Below are 15000 nucleotides of genomic sequence, written 5' to 3'. Positions count from 1 at the left end.
CAACATTAGAAATAACTACAGTCGGGTTAAATACAGTTACTAGGATAAATAGGGGGTGGGCCAAAAGTCATGAACAGGTTTGAATGTTTAATAACTCTGTTTTGAATTTACAATGCCATAGTACCATATACTGTACTTATATAAAATAAATTTATTACACTATGTATGAAAAATCACATCTCGTATATGGCGTCCGTTTCCAGCTTCGCACAAACGTGCATTTTTAAGGTATTTTCCATGACAATCCTTAATGTTTCAGGTTCCAGTGCTCTGATTTCGGCCCGAATATTGATCTTAAGCTGTTGAAGTGTCTGAGGCTTGTTAACATAATTTTTTTTCCTTGAACTAGTCCCATAGGAAATAGTCAGTAGCCGTTAGATATGAAGAACGCATATATCGCAACCGCAAGAAATTATTCCTCCTTCAAAAATATGCCTGAGCAGTTGGATTGTAGTCCTTGCTATGTGAGCTGTGACTCCGTCCTGCTGGGACCACATTTCAGGTTTATCTCGAACCACCAATTAAACATACACACATACGCGCGCGCGCACTAATCCTTGATTTACTTGGAGAATCCCTCACGCCATGACGGCAATGTTCTACTTGTTGATTTTGAATTATTGACCCTTAGTTTTGATAATAAAATTTCACAATTTTTCATTGCTGTTAGTTCCTGAACTTTTCAGTAGTTCATCTCCAAGGTCTTTTTTATAAAATCTGTAAAAAAAATAAGCGAAATTTATTTTTAAAAAAACTTATTAAATATTGCAAGCCTTTCGTGACTTTTGGCCCTCTCTATACAATTGTTATTTGTAAACAATCTTATTGCGAACAAAGCAAGGGAGACAACAGTAAACATTTCTGATTTTCTTCGACTTCATCAGCTGGAATGTAGCTGGTGTCGTTGTTGACCTCCAGGTGTTATTTTAGTTAAATAAGTACTTAACCAGGCTTAAATGTCATTTCAATAATATTATATAAATATTTTAGCTTTATCTATGGTAAAACTCTGATACTGAGGGATATAACCTACATTGATACATGAAAGATTAAGTTATAGTTACATCTAATGTGATGTGATAGTTTTAACGACACAATGGTAGATTTTGATAGATTTATAGATCTGAGCATTGTATTGGAATTATTTCCAGAGCAGTTCCGGTTCGAATGTTGTTCAGAATTTGAAATAATTCTTAATGTCTTGTACGGAGTTGGAACTTATCAATCCTCGAGACTAAACATTTTTCTTTACTCAGGCAAGGAAAGTACCCATAGCTATTTAGTCACGAAATTTAGGAAAGCTTGTTGAAGTTGACATGGTTACTTGCATTCACACTGAACTTCTGCAGGCTGTGTGGGAAGAAGGAATTAAAAGGATTTGGATTGAGGGTGCTGTTGTGGGTAGGAAAGACGGGAGCAAGAAAAAATTGATCCTGGGCGGGTTTAAACGAGCGGAGTAAAAGAAAAGAAAAAAATTGTAGAGAAAGAGGCTGTTTCTTAGATAGATGCTATGTATAATGTGTGTGTGTGTGTGTGTGTGTGCGTGTCTGTCTCTGCAATGAGGAGTTAGGAACAAAGAGGAAAGTGAATGTTGTGTGTCTAGAATAATATTGGTTACAAAGGCCGCTAGACTGAGGAGTGGTAGTAAGGGGAGGATGGCGTAGGAACACAGCTGATATTGAGGCGGGGTGTCAATGGGTACCTTACAGATATAGGAATTGTGAATGGGTGTCTGCCAAGTGGTGAATGTGATTCAGGGATTGCAGTCTTCTCAATATTCAATGCTATCCTATTAGAGGGTGGCAGCAACGGTAAAGTTGCGTCTACGTTGAGTAGACTTCTCTTTCATCCCTCTGTGGTCGATAAAATAAGAAACGACAAACCGTCAGTACTACTTTCTCATAAATTTTGCATCAAATTTTATAAATAATTTCTGAACTCTGACCTCAGTTTTACCTTTTATTTTCCAAGGTGGATAGAATAAAGTACCCGCTCCTTCTTAAACATGTAGCAACAGTTGAAGCTGAAGTAGTAGTAGTATAGTAGTAGTAGTAGTAGTAGTAGTAGTAGTAGGAAGAGGGGAGGAGGAGGAAGGGAGTAGTAACAGCAGCCGCGATCCTATTCATATTTTTAAGCCAATGTAAGACGTGAGGATATGAAGGTGTGGTGCGGCTGGTGAGGGAGAGTAGAAGGCTGGCTGTTTCACCGCCACCCCTTCCCTCCTCTCGACATACCAACTTCCCACGCAAAATGCCCCAGAATCAGGTCACACTGTATAGGTCAGTACGGACGACAGCTGCCGCCGGGATTAAGAAGGCGGTAGAAAGTTTCTTGTTTAAAATAGGGAACTAGGTCAATGGTGAAGGGGTGTGAGGTGGCTGAGAAATAGGGGGCTTTAGGTGGTGGGAGGGGATGCTGTAAACTTTCGACCTGGGGATCGGGTGTGTCTTTAACAGTGGAAATAGGGTTTAGTGGATGGAGTAGTTATAGGAACAAAGGCTGATTGAGGGTTATGCCGAATGAGTGTGCAACTATTAATCTATATATGTATCTGTATATGTATGTATGTATGTATGTATGTATAGGTAGAAATATAGATTAATAGCTAGATAGATATACACACGCATATACTCATATATACACAGACAGACCTCCAAAAGTAGTGTGAATGAAACAAAACTAAACAAAGGGGTTAAGAAGAGAGTGTGAGGAAGAGAGGTACTGGAAGTCTGGTAAATAGAGGCCCTAAGATATGTCATAAATTAAAGACTACTTCATGATGCTCATAATACCATAAAATCTTATATTTCTCAAATTGATTAGAAACTTTTATTCAGTTTTTCTGTTTCGGGTTTCCTTTCTGAATTCAAAATCTGGCGGGTCGATGTAATCCACTAATTCCTTCCTGCTGGACTTGTGCCAAAATTTGTAACCATTGCGATTATTATTATTATCATTATTATTATTATTATTATTATCATCATCATCATCATCATTATTATTATTATTGAGTGAGAGACCAGTGCATGCTATCAAAGTGACACTGGGGTAAAATATACGAAGCCCTATATACCCATCATGACTACCTGTCTGATAAGGGTACACCAGGCGCATACGCCACAACCATATGTGCGCGACATGGTGATCTCATATCACGATAAACAGCACATGACCTTACAGGTGAGGCTCAGTTAGAATTTCTTTCTGGTCGAGTAACCCATCCCGCTCAAAAGGTTCCTGAATAAGGTTTGTTTAAGGATATTGAACGAAACACCCATGTTTCCAAGGGAGAATTATCCAAACTCCAAATAATTCCTCTCAACACATGGCTATGATGCTCCCTACTACTTCTCGTGATCAGAGATGCACATATCATCAGCCACCAAGGGACATGTTCACAACAGGGTATGCGATAAGGATTGATACATCAATTAGAAAGCATTTTTTTGTTTCTTGATGATCTCTGAGAACTATATCCGTCTTATTAGCCTTAATTTCTCTATTTGTGAGTATTGGCATATCCCATAGTATGGCTGCTTTCTCATTTTCTGTGACCTTTTCTGACGTGTGCCTATACGATCTTTTTTCTGTTGTTATTCCATAGTGTTGGTATAGCTTCTAGTGATTATAGGTCCCAACTCTGTCTTGTCTGTGAATATATTCCTTCTTAGCGAGGACTGGGCAGCCAGAAACAATATGGTTTATTGTTTTTTTGTCCACATATTCTGCAGTTTCTTGTTATGCTTCTTTTCATTATGTTTTTGGTAATTTCTGGTAGCAAGGCTTTGATCTTGTGTTGCAATTAAAAATCTTTCAGTCCCTGCTTTGAGTCCTGAGCTCCTCAACCATTGTTGTGATTTTGCTTTGCTTATTTCTTTTGTGTTTAGTTTAACCTAGTATTTACCATAAAAGGGCATTTCTTGCCATCGTTTTATCATGATCCGTTGCTGTTCTAGTTTTAGTTTGGATTTATTATTATTATTCTATGTTTGACTTTTGCTTTATATTTGTACAAGTTGGCTCCAAGTCTCACCCAGAGACCTCAAGAGACAACAGGGTTGGAAGTTCATGTTGTTGTTATGCCTAGTGTGCCATATATTTGGGGGGTGGGGATGTTGTACTAATGAATGTCTAAAAAAAAAAGTTTTTTTTTTTTTTTTTTCCTTTTAAACCGAAAATTATGGTTGTTTTAAACCTTGAGGTTACATAGAGAGTATTTTGCGTAGGATATGAGCAGTTCCCATGAGCACTATCTTTTGAACTTCTGCCATTTTTGGGTTTCCTGGTATCTGAGTTAGGTAGCTATCAGCCCCTTTTGCTATCATTCCCAGGGCACCTATGACAACAGGTATTGTTTTAGTCTTCAGCTTCCACATTTTGCTGATTTCTATTTCAAGATCTTTATATTTGCTCAGTTTTTGGTAGGTCCTGACAGATACGTTTATATCGATTGGGACAGTCATATCAATGAGGAGGCATGTTCTTTGTTTGAAGTCTTTCAATATGATGTCTGGCCTATTTGCATCTATCTTCCTGTCAGTTTGAATGGTGAAGTTCCAGAGGAGTGAGATGTGGTCATTTTCAAGCACTGGGGGTGGTTTGTGTTCCCACCAGTTTTTTTCATGGGGCAAATCCAGGTTTTACAGATTACCCAGTGAATATATTGTGCAGCTCTATCGTGCCTGTTGAGATACTCTGTAGGCGCTAGAAGACTGCACTTGGAGACCACATGGTCAATGGTTTCATTTTGTTGCTTGCATACACGACACGTTGGACTGCTTCTGATCTTTAATATGTTGGCCTGGTAGTTTCTTGTTGGTAGGCATTGATCTTGAGCTGCTATGATAAACCCCTCTGTTTCAGATTTTAAGCCAGAGGCCATTAGCCATTGATGGGTCAGGGCTTTGTCGATATCTGCATTATTCGCTCTCTTTGGGTATTTGCCGTAGAGAGGTTTTTCTTGCCATTTATTATTCAGAATATCTAAGGCTGCAGTTTTGGCACGGGTTTTCATGCGCCTAGCTTTTTCTGTGCTTGTTTCTTGTATGTCTATCTCTAATTCCGAAATTGGTTGTATTCGGAATTCACTTAGATATTCCTTTGCCTGTTTTGTGACTGAGTATGATGCTTTCTTGTTTTCATGTTTTGAGACAAGTTTTAACATCCAGTCCTCAGAGTTTTTCAGGTAGGTGTCTAGGCCAATTGTAGCAATCTTCATTGTTATTGCCAGTTGCAAAAGACCACGGCCTCCCTCTTTTCTTGGCAGATAGAGTCGTTCTGTATCTGCCTTAGGGTGGTGCATTCTATGCATTGTCAACAGTTTCCTTATTTTTCTGTCGAGCTGACATATTTCAGTAATTGACCAGTTAACAATATTGAAACTGTAAGTCACGACTGGTATAGCTAATGCATTGATTGCTTCGATCCTGTTTCTTGCATTCAGCTCTGTCTTGAGTATTGCTCTCACTCTTCGATAGCATTCTCTCCTGATCCTCTCCTTCATCTCTGAATGCCTTATTCCGTTCCCTTCAATTACCCCTAGGTACTTGTAGTTCTTTTATGACATTCTGTTGGTCAAGGTTAACGTTAGATGTTTCTGTCATTTTTCCTTTGATAAAGGTAGCCTTTGCACATTTATCGAGGCCGAATTGCATTCTGATGTCGTCACTGAATTGTTTGACTATCGCTTGAGTTGTTGATCATTTTTTGCAAAAAGCTTTAAATCATCCATGTAAACGAGATGATTTATATTTTTATCAAACATTTTATACCCGTACTGCGCGTCATTGAGCAGCTTTGAGAGAGGTATTAAGGATAAACAAAAGAGGAGTGGTGACAGTGAGTCACCCTGGGAAATGCCACACGAAATTTTTACATCACCAGCATTTAGGGATTCACTGTCACTGTTCAGAGTTAGTGTGGTTCTCCATGATCTCATACTTACAGTCAAGAAGTTTCGCAGAGTTGGTGCTATCTTATACATTTCAAGGCATTTCCTAATCCAGCTATGTGGTAGGCTATCAAAAGCCTTTTTATAGTCTATCCAGGCTATTGATAAGTTTTTGTGTCGTTTGTGACAATCTTCTAAGATCATCTTATTGATGAGTAGTTGGTCTTTACAGCCGTAGGATCCACGTTTACATCCTTCTGTTCATTAGGGAATATGCTGCTGTCTGTTAAAAAAACTATAGGTATATTCCGTCAGGACAGATGTTAGAGTTTTGTACATAGTTGTTAAGCAGGTTATGGGTCTATAGTTTTTTGGTTCATTTGTTTCTTCATTTTTTGGAAGCAGGAATGTTAACCCATTAACTAGCCAAGGAGGCATCCTACTAGGGTGTTGCAGAACATCATTGTACAGTTCTGTTAGCAGTTCATGGCTCTCTGGGAAGGCATTCAGCCAGAAGTTAGGAATTTTATCCTTTCCTGGAGACTTCCATTTGCTTGACCTCCTGAGAGCAGATCTTATATCTTCTACCTTGACACCCTCCCACTTTTGCTCTTCTAAGGGGTCCAGTTCTGTAGATATTCTGTCAATCCAGGGGGCCTTTTCGTTGTGTGTTTTTTCTTCTGCCCAGATTTTATTCCAAAATCTCTGCACTTCTTCTTTTGATGGTACAGACCCTGCAGTAAACGCTGTTTTTCCTATCTTCCTGTAAAAATTCTTGGTGTTATTTTTGAACATGTTGTTGTCCTTGAAAAATCTAACACGCTTTTCATACCTCGCTTTTCATACACGCTTTTCATACCTAATAATAATAATAATAATAATAATTATTATTATTATTATTATTATTATTATTATTATTATTATTATTATTATAAGGAAGGCGAGCCGGCAGAGTCGTCAGCACGCCGGCCGAAATGCTTACTGGTATTTCGTCTGTCTTCACGTTCTGATTTCAAATACCGCGGGGGGGGGGTCGACTTTGCTTTTTATTCTTTCGGGGTTAATAAATTAAGAACCAATGAAGCACTGGGGTCGATGTAATCAATTAGTCCCCACCCCGCAAATTTCAAGGCCTTGTGCCTTCAGTAGAAAGGATTATTATTATTATTATTATTATTATTATTATTATTATTATTATTATTATTATAAAGACGGCGAGTAGGCAGAACCGTTCACAGACTGGGTGAGTTCAAATTTCGCCGAGGACTACTTTGCCGTTCATCCTACGGGATCGATAAATTAAGTGCCAGTTGAGTACTGAGGTCGATATAATCGACTTGCCCCCTCCCCCAAAATTCCAGGCCTTGTGTCTATAGTGGAAAGAATTTTTATTATTATTATTATTATTATTATTAAAGCGGTGAGCTGGCAGAATCATTAGCATGCAGGCGAAGCGCTTAGCCGAGGTCGACTTTGCCCTTTCATCCTTTCGGGGTCAATAAATTAAATACCAGTGAAGCACTGGGTCGATGTTATCGACTAGTCCCTTCACAGGGTCACGTTCCACACATTATAAGCTTTTATATTTGGTTGTTGATTATCGTGGGAGACATTCAACATATAGGTACCAATCTCAAAATCCTAGCTGTCCCCAATAGAGCAGTTTTGTGGGCTAGCTCTGTTCTCATGTCAATTCCGATTTCTTTGATATATTTCTGGAACTTGGTTGTTAGTGCTTCGTGTGTATCTACAACTACTGGAATGACAGACACTCTCCTCATAGTCCACATTCTTGAAATTTTCCCTTTTTGCAGTCTGTACTTTTCAAGCTTTTCTAGTTCTTTGTCACTTATCCGTGCATCTCCAGATATTGCAATGTCTATGATCTTCGTTTCCTTTTTTCCTTTATCTACCACAGCAATATCTGGTCTCCGAAATTTGATTAAGGAGTCACAATGGATTGTAAAATGCCACAGTATCTTATGTTCTTTGTTCCCGGTGACTCCTGGTTCATGTTCGTACCATTTCCGTGCTCTGTTCAGGCCGTACTATTCACATAGCCTCCAGTGGACGAACTTAGTCACGTTATCATGCCTCCTTTTGTAGTGCTTTTAGGCAAGCTTGCTACACTCACTCACAGTAAGTGGCATTGTTTCGTTTCTGCTTTCACACATCCTACAAAGGTGCGATTCTATTTGGAACTTGGTGTAATTAGTTTTCAGAGCTTGTTCTTGTGCGCTGCATATCAATGTATATCACTTTTTCTTAGCCATCTCCAAGTGTAGATCTTGTCTCTTTTTTTTTCAATTTCTCTGACGTATTGCCCATGCAGTGGTTTCATTTGCCAGTTGTTTACTCTTTCTTTCTTCATCTTCTAAATGTTTGTGGGCGCATCGCATTTTCGGTAGGAGTTATTTTGTTAATTCTAAAAGCGGAAAGCAAGGATTCACTCTGTTGTTTGATGCACCAACCCAGACTGTTTTCGTTGACAACACAGACCTTGCATCCTATGAGACCTCTTCCACTCCTGTTTCTAGACACATAGTCTGTCAGTATCGCTTTTGGGTTGTCGTTCCTTGTTAATTGTCATCACTGTTATAGTTTTCCCTTCCATTTCCTCAAGCTCGTTCTTTGTCCACCGACCAACACCTGCGCCGTATAGCATTAAGGAAACAGTCCATGTGTTCATTGCCCTGATGATGTTTTTTTTCCATTGAGTCTACTTCTCGTAATTAACCTGGCTCTTCTTAGATATTCTCGCCTAAAGATTTCTTTCATTTCACTTTCCTTGATTTTGACGTATTTTATAATCCCTAGATATCTATATATCTATTAGTCTCAATATCCTGGATTTTATCAGCGTTGGATAGCTCTACACCATCAGACAACATTACATTATAAGCATAGTAGTGGTAGTAGTAGTAGTAGTAGTAGTAGTGTAGTAGTAGTAGTAGTAGTAGTAGTGTTGGTTGGACGTGCTTGAATTGGTGTGTTGGTTGAACTGGTGTGCTGGTTGTTGGTTGAGATTCTTATGTGAATAGATGCACACACTTGAGTGTTGGTTGACTGACAGAGTAATAGAAGCTAGAAGGCCTGGTTTACTAGTAGTAGTAGTAGTAGTAGTAGTAGTAGTAGTAGTAGTAGTAGTAGTAGTAGTTAGTAGTAATAAATGCCCTGATGCAGTACCAGGCAGTGGCTCTCGTGGCTTCTGATCTTAACTGATTGGAAGTGTTATCATGTACATTGTTTTGTCTTCTTATAAAAGATGGGCTACAGTAAATATTCTGCTCAATACTACAGATTTGCTTGTCAGTTGCTTGACCTTAACCAGTTGAGCATGTCCCTTAGTGGCTGACGATAAGTGCATCTCTGATCACGAGCAGAAGTAGTGGGGGAGCATCATAGCCATGTGTTGAGAGGGATTCTTTGGGGTTTGAATAATTCACCTCTGGAAACATGGATGTTTCGTTCAACATCCTTAAACAACCCTTATTCAGGGACCTTTTGAGCGGGATGGGCTACTCGACCTGAGGAAAATTCTAACTGGGCTCCACCTGCAAGATGATGTGCTGTTTATCTTGATATGAGATCACCATGTCGCACACATATGGTTGTGATGCATGTGCCTAGTGTACCCTTATCAGACGGGTAGTCATGATGGGTATACTGGGCTTCGTATATTTTACCCCAGTGTCACTTTGATGGCATTTACTGCTCTCTCACACAATGATGATGATGATGATTATAATAATAATAATAATAATAATAATAATAATAATAATAATAATAATAATAATAATAATAATAATAATAATAATAATAATAATAATAATGATAATGATAATGATAATGATGATAATAATAATAATAATGATGATGATGATGATGATGATGATGATGATGATGATGATGATGATGCAGTACCAGGCAACGGCTTTCATGGCTTCTGATCTTAACTGATTGGAAGTGTTATCTTGTACATTGTTTTGCCTTGGTATAAAAGATGGGCTACAGAAAATATTCTGCTCAATACCACAGATTTGCTTGTCAGTTATTTGACCATAAACAGTTGAGCATTCTCTAAGTGGCTGACAATATGTGCATCTCTGATCATGAGCAGAAGTAGTGGGGGAGCACCATAACCATGTGTTGAGAGGAATTCTTTGGGATTTGGATAATTCACCTCTAGAAACATGGGTGATTCGTTCAACATCCATAACGGAGTTCTGTTTCGTGGGTTGTTTTTTTTAATGTTATTTTGCATACTTTCATGAATGTGACATAGAAATCACGCGTAAACTGTTCCTTTCCCCAGAAAAGAAAAGATCTGGCTGCTATTTCTTGCACGCCCTGCTACCACGTAACAGGTATTTGGGGTTCTTTATCGCAAATAGCAGTTACGTGGTGGCATGGCGTGCTAGAAATAACAGTCAAAACTTTTGGAGTTGAGATACGTTGAATGTACTCGAAAGAAACCTATGGAAAGAAAAAAAACTATTTCACAACGAGGTTACGAACGGTCTTTAACGAAATATTTACCGCATTTTTACAGTAATTTTTACTTTAAAATATTTTGCCTCTCATAATGTGTCTAAGTGAAAGGCTAAAGTTTCTTCCCTTTCAGGGTGATGTTACTTTCGAAGTATTTTCCCATTAGGCGCTTGTTTGGCTGTGTAACATTGCAAGCAAGCAAGCAGGCAAGATTGAACTTCACTTTTAATAATAATAATAATAATAATAATAATAATAATATAGTCTCGTTCACTAATATTGAATTCGAATCCTGTTAAGGACGATTTGCCTTTTCATCTTTCAGAATTCAATAAAATGATTTACCAGATCAGTCGTAACAGGTCGTAACAGGTGTGCTGAAATCGACATATCATGAAGGCCAGTGAAATAATCCAGACTGTTTAATTTCAAGTTCCTCATGTTTGACCTATCAATTAGCATCATACAAAAGGCTCACATACAATCTAGAATATACACTGGGAAACGAACAGTAAAACTAATATCTCAGAAATATTGTATGCTGCACTTGAATTCCATTTACCTGTGTGTTTATAGATAATTATAGGGATAAACATCTTAGTGACACGGGATATATACAGTTTCATGTACATTGAGTATGTGTGTTCGATAATGCTGTAAACATTAACTTAACGCTGCTTCTAATACATATTTGAAGATATATATGCATACATACATATATAAAAATAGAGTGCATAGGATTAACAAACGTAAACTGAGGCAAAGATTAGTCAGTACTCAAAATAACCTACTTGACATCAGCCATAACTCGTATGACCAACCTAAAGACAACGTTTATAACTCGAATTATACTACCAACCAACAGAGCAATAATTACAATATCCATGATAACCATCCAAAATATAACACCAACAACAGTTCAAATATTAAACTGAGAACACCTAGTAATAATAAAACGATAATATTTACAACCAAAATACCGAACCAATCCTTCCAACGCTCGATGTATACAAGCCAACAAAATCAAACAGTTATGCTCAGGCAAAGGTAGATCCAATTGTCCTTTGGATAACCAATGCATGACTAAGAACGTGGTATACAAGTACACTATAAACACTAGAGGAGGACCCTATGTACACACACAAAAAAATCTTTTCTCCTTCTATTCTATCTTATTAATACTGTTACCCCAACCGCGACTACCAAGTTCCTGTAATAAGTCTACGGATAACAAATGGTAATCGAAACTGCCGGTGCTTTTCTCATCATCTATCTATACATTTTGTATAAATTTCTCCATTACACACACACACACACACACACACACACACACATATATCGGAGCTAAGTTGACAGGAGTTATCTCCCGCTTGCAATAAATATTGGGTGCGAGAAGCGCACTGAATAACAGCTAGAGGAGATGCTTTTGAGGGATTAAAATAACAATATTGTTGTTTCTTAGCGCACAGCCATGTTTAAGTGGCCATTATCAATACTTTATATGTATGTATGTATGTATGTATGTATGTATGTATGTATGTATGTATGTATGCATGTATGTATGTATGTATGCATGTATGTATGTATGCATGGCTTAATGGTTAGGGTGTAGCACTCACGATTGCGAGATCGTGGGTTGCGCTGTGTTCTTGAGCAAAGCATTTCACTCACGTTGCTCATAGTTACCAGGGTTGCAAAAATTCACACATGTACCAAGGATGTAACAGCCTACCTATTAAGGTAGCAACGCAAGATTTAGGTGAAATACTTTGTATAATATAGATAAATATATACATCGAGTTAAACGCAGGTGCTATTCAAATCTTTTTACTTCCGACACATGTTTCGAAGATAACATTGGTATTATTCCAGCAGGAATAAAATGATATAAAACAATGCAATTTTCTCATCAGAGAATGAAAGAAACCAAACACAACAATAAGACATTTTAACAGAATGTGATGACTGCGTATATGATGAAGGGAACGCTAGCAAGTTTATAAAAAAAATAACCATTAGTAGATAAAACGTCAAGGTAGTTTATAGAAAGAGATGGAGGAGAAAGAAAGAAATTATCAGAAAACTAATAGCGGAGAGATATAGAGCGATAGGTGAATTAGAATAAAACCTAAAGGCATGGAAGTAGATATATTTAGTGGAAGTGAAATGTAAGAAGACCTTCCATGCCTTTAGTTTTTATTCTAATTCACCTATCGCTCTATATCTCTCTACTATTAGTTTTCTGCTAATTTCTTTCTTTCTCCTCCTCCTCTTTCTATAAACTACCTTGACGTTGTATCTCTTTACTCTTTTACTCTTATACTTGTTTCAGTCATTTCACTTGCGGCCATGCTACAGTACCGCCTTTATTCGAGCAAATCGGTTCCAGGACTTATTCTTTGTAAGCCTAGTACTTATTCTATCGGTCTCTTTTGCCGAACCGCTAAGTTACGGGGACGTAAACGCACCAGCATCGGTTGTCAAGCGATGTTGGGGTGGGGGGAACAAACACAGACACACAAACACACACACACACGCACACACACACACACACACACACATATATATATATATATATATATATATTCATATATACGTCGAACTTCTTTTAGTTTCCATCTACCAAATCCACTCACAACGCTTTGGTCGGTCTGAGGCTATAGTAGAAGACACTTGCTCAAGGTGCCACGCAGTGGGACTGAACCCAGAACTATGCGGTTAGTAAGCAAGCTACTTACCACAATGCCACTGCTGCGCCTCGGTTTTTTTTTTAAAACCTTGCTAGCATTCCCTTCATCATATACGCAGTCATCACATTCTATTGAGATATCTTATTGATGCGTTTGGTTTCAATCTTTCCCTGATGAGAAGATTGCATTGTTTTATACTATTTTATTTCTTCTGGAATAATACCAATGTTTTCTTCGAAACTTATGTCGGAAGTAAAAACAAATGAACAACAACTGCGTTTAACGCCATTTATTTATTTATCTAGCTTTCTGTCTATCTATCTATCTATCTATCTATCTATCTATCTATCTATCTATCTATCTATCTATCTATCTATCTATCTATCTATCTATCTATCTATCTATCTATCTATATGTATGTATGTATAGAACCCATGGCTTCTTCCTGATTTGACATCCTTTCAGACCGTACTCTACAAGCCTTTTTCTAACAGTTCTCGTTGATATTTGTAAAGTACTTGCCACGTTGAAGTCCGCACTGAGCTCCGACGATGTTTCTCTCCTGTTTCTGAGCGATTGACGGATGATGGATCTGTCATCACGAGGTGATGTAACCTTTTTTCTACCTGTTAATTGAATTGTCATCACATCTTTTGTCTCCCTGAAGCGCTTGAGAGTCGTTTGCACTGCACACCGAGAACATTTCATCTTATGAGCAATTTGCCTTTGAGACATTCCATCTTCATGATGAGCTACAATTTGACCTCGCTCACACTCACTAAATTCCCTTGTTTTAGGCGTTTTTCTGTTTATTAACTGTATCTACAACTTATTTTAGTATAAAACTCTGAAATAATCAAGGAAACATAAGTTAATCTTAGACGCTGGTCTTACTCATAATTGGTTGCATATATACAATACAGTATAAAAGTGGTAACTGATGCTAAAGGAGGATCAGCCAGATATTAAAACTAACGTTTATTGTGAAATATACCATAATCTACCATGTGCACGAGTTTTATTAACATTGAGATAGCAGAACTCCAAAACAATGGGGTGGCCTAATACTTTTGGCCAAGGCTGTAAGTACCGGCAGAACGAAAATTCCTGTCGTGCTTCCAGAAAATTCGATTCAGCTGATTATACAATCCGCTCTTGAGCTATTCAGTCATGTGCACTTTATTAAATGCACAGTCCGTAATAAACTTGAAAATATGCGAAGGGCACGTTCTGAGATAGGTGAATAACATGAATAACATAAATAAATAACAAATGGACAGGTGTCAATCTATTGCGGCCGTTTCTAACGGCTGATTTAATTGATTAATGAGTACATTATATCAATTCCAAAGAAACCGTTTTCTTCAGATGGATACTTTACAATGAAAGACATTCCAAATAATTTAACATAGCTTAAAATTTTGTTTTTAAATCCCGGAGCCAACATTTTCATCACTCTGCAGAATGTTGGAAATGTTGGCTCCGGAATTTATAAAAAAATTTGAACTCTGTTAAATTATTTGGCATGTCCGTCATTGTAAAGTAGCCATCTGGATGAAACGTTTTCTTTGGAATTGATATGATGTATTCTTTAACCAATAAGAGGAGTCGTTACAAATAGCCTTCGCAAGAACTCAGCTTTGTCACACCACATTAAAATCAACATACTGATAGCAGACTTAGTTAAGGTAATGAATAACGTGTCTACACTATGCAAAACCTCTGAAACAGTGAAACATGTACAAAACTTCATGCATCGCATGTAACTCTCTGGATATGATCAGAAAGATAGGGCCCGAGTAAACAGGGCTGCTAGAAAGAAGTTAGATAGCATTGTATGTTATGAAACCAGCGGTACCTGCCTTAGATATAGAAGTAAAGACTAGAGTAAAATACAAAGAACTTGTGACAAACCAAACAGGGTGAACA

The 15000-nt window shown here is 37.8% G+C and overlaps 1 long non-coding RNA gene across 1 annotated transcript in view; it reads left to right on the top strand.

Annotated features, from left to right (window-relative positions):
- The window catches only part of LOC118765671, a 207359-nt gene that overhangs the window by 116325 nt on the left and 76034 nt on the right, over positions 1-15000 (top strand). The gene's annotated exons all lie outside the window — the stretch shown is intronic.

Source organism: Octopus sinensis, linkage group LG12 (assembly GCF_006345805.1).
Source record: "Octopus sinensis linkage group LG12, ASM634580v1, whole genome shotgun sequence".
NCBI classification, from domain to species: Eukaryota; Metazoa; Mollusca; class Cephalopoda; order Octopoda; family Octopodidae; genus Octopus; species Octopus sinensis.
Note: the sequence above shows the minus strand (reverse complement) of the source record. Positions and strands in the feature narration are given on the sequence as shown.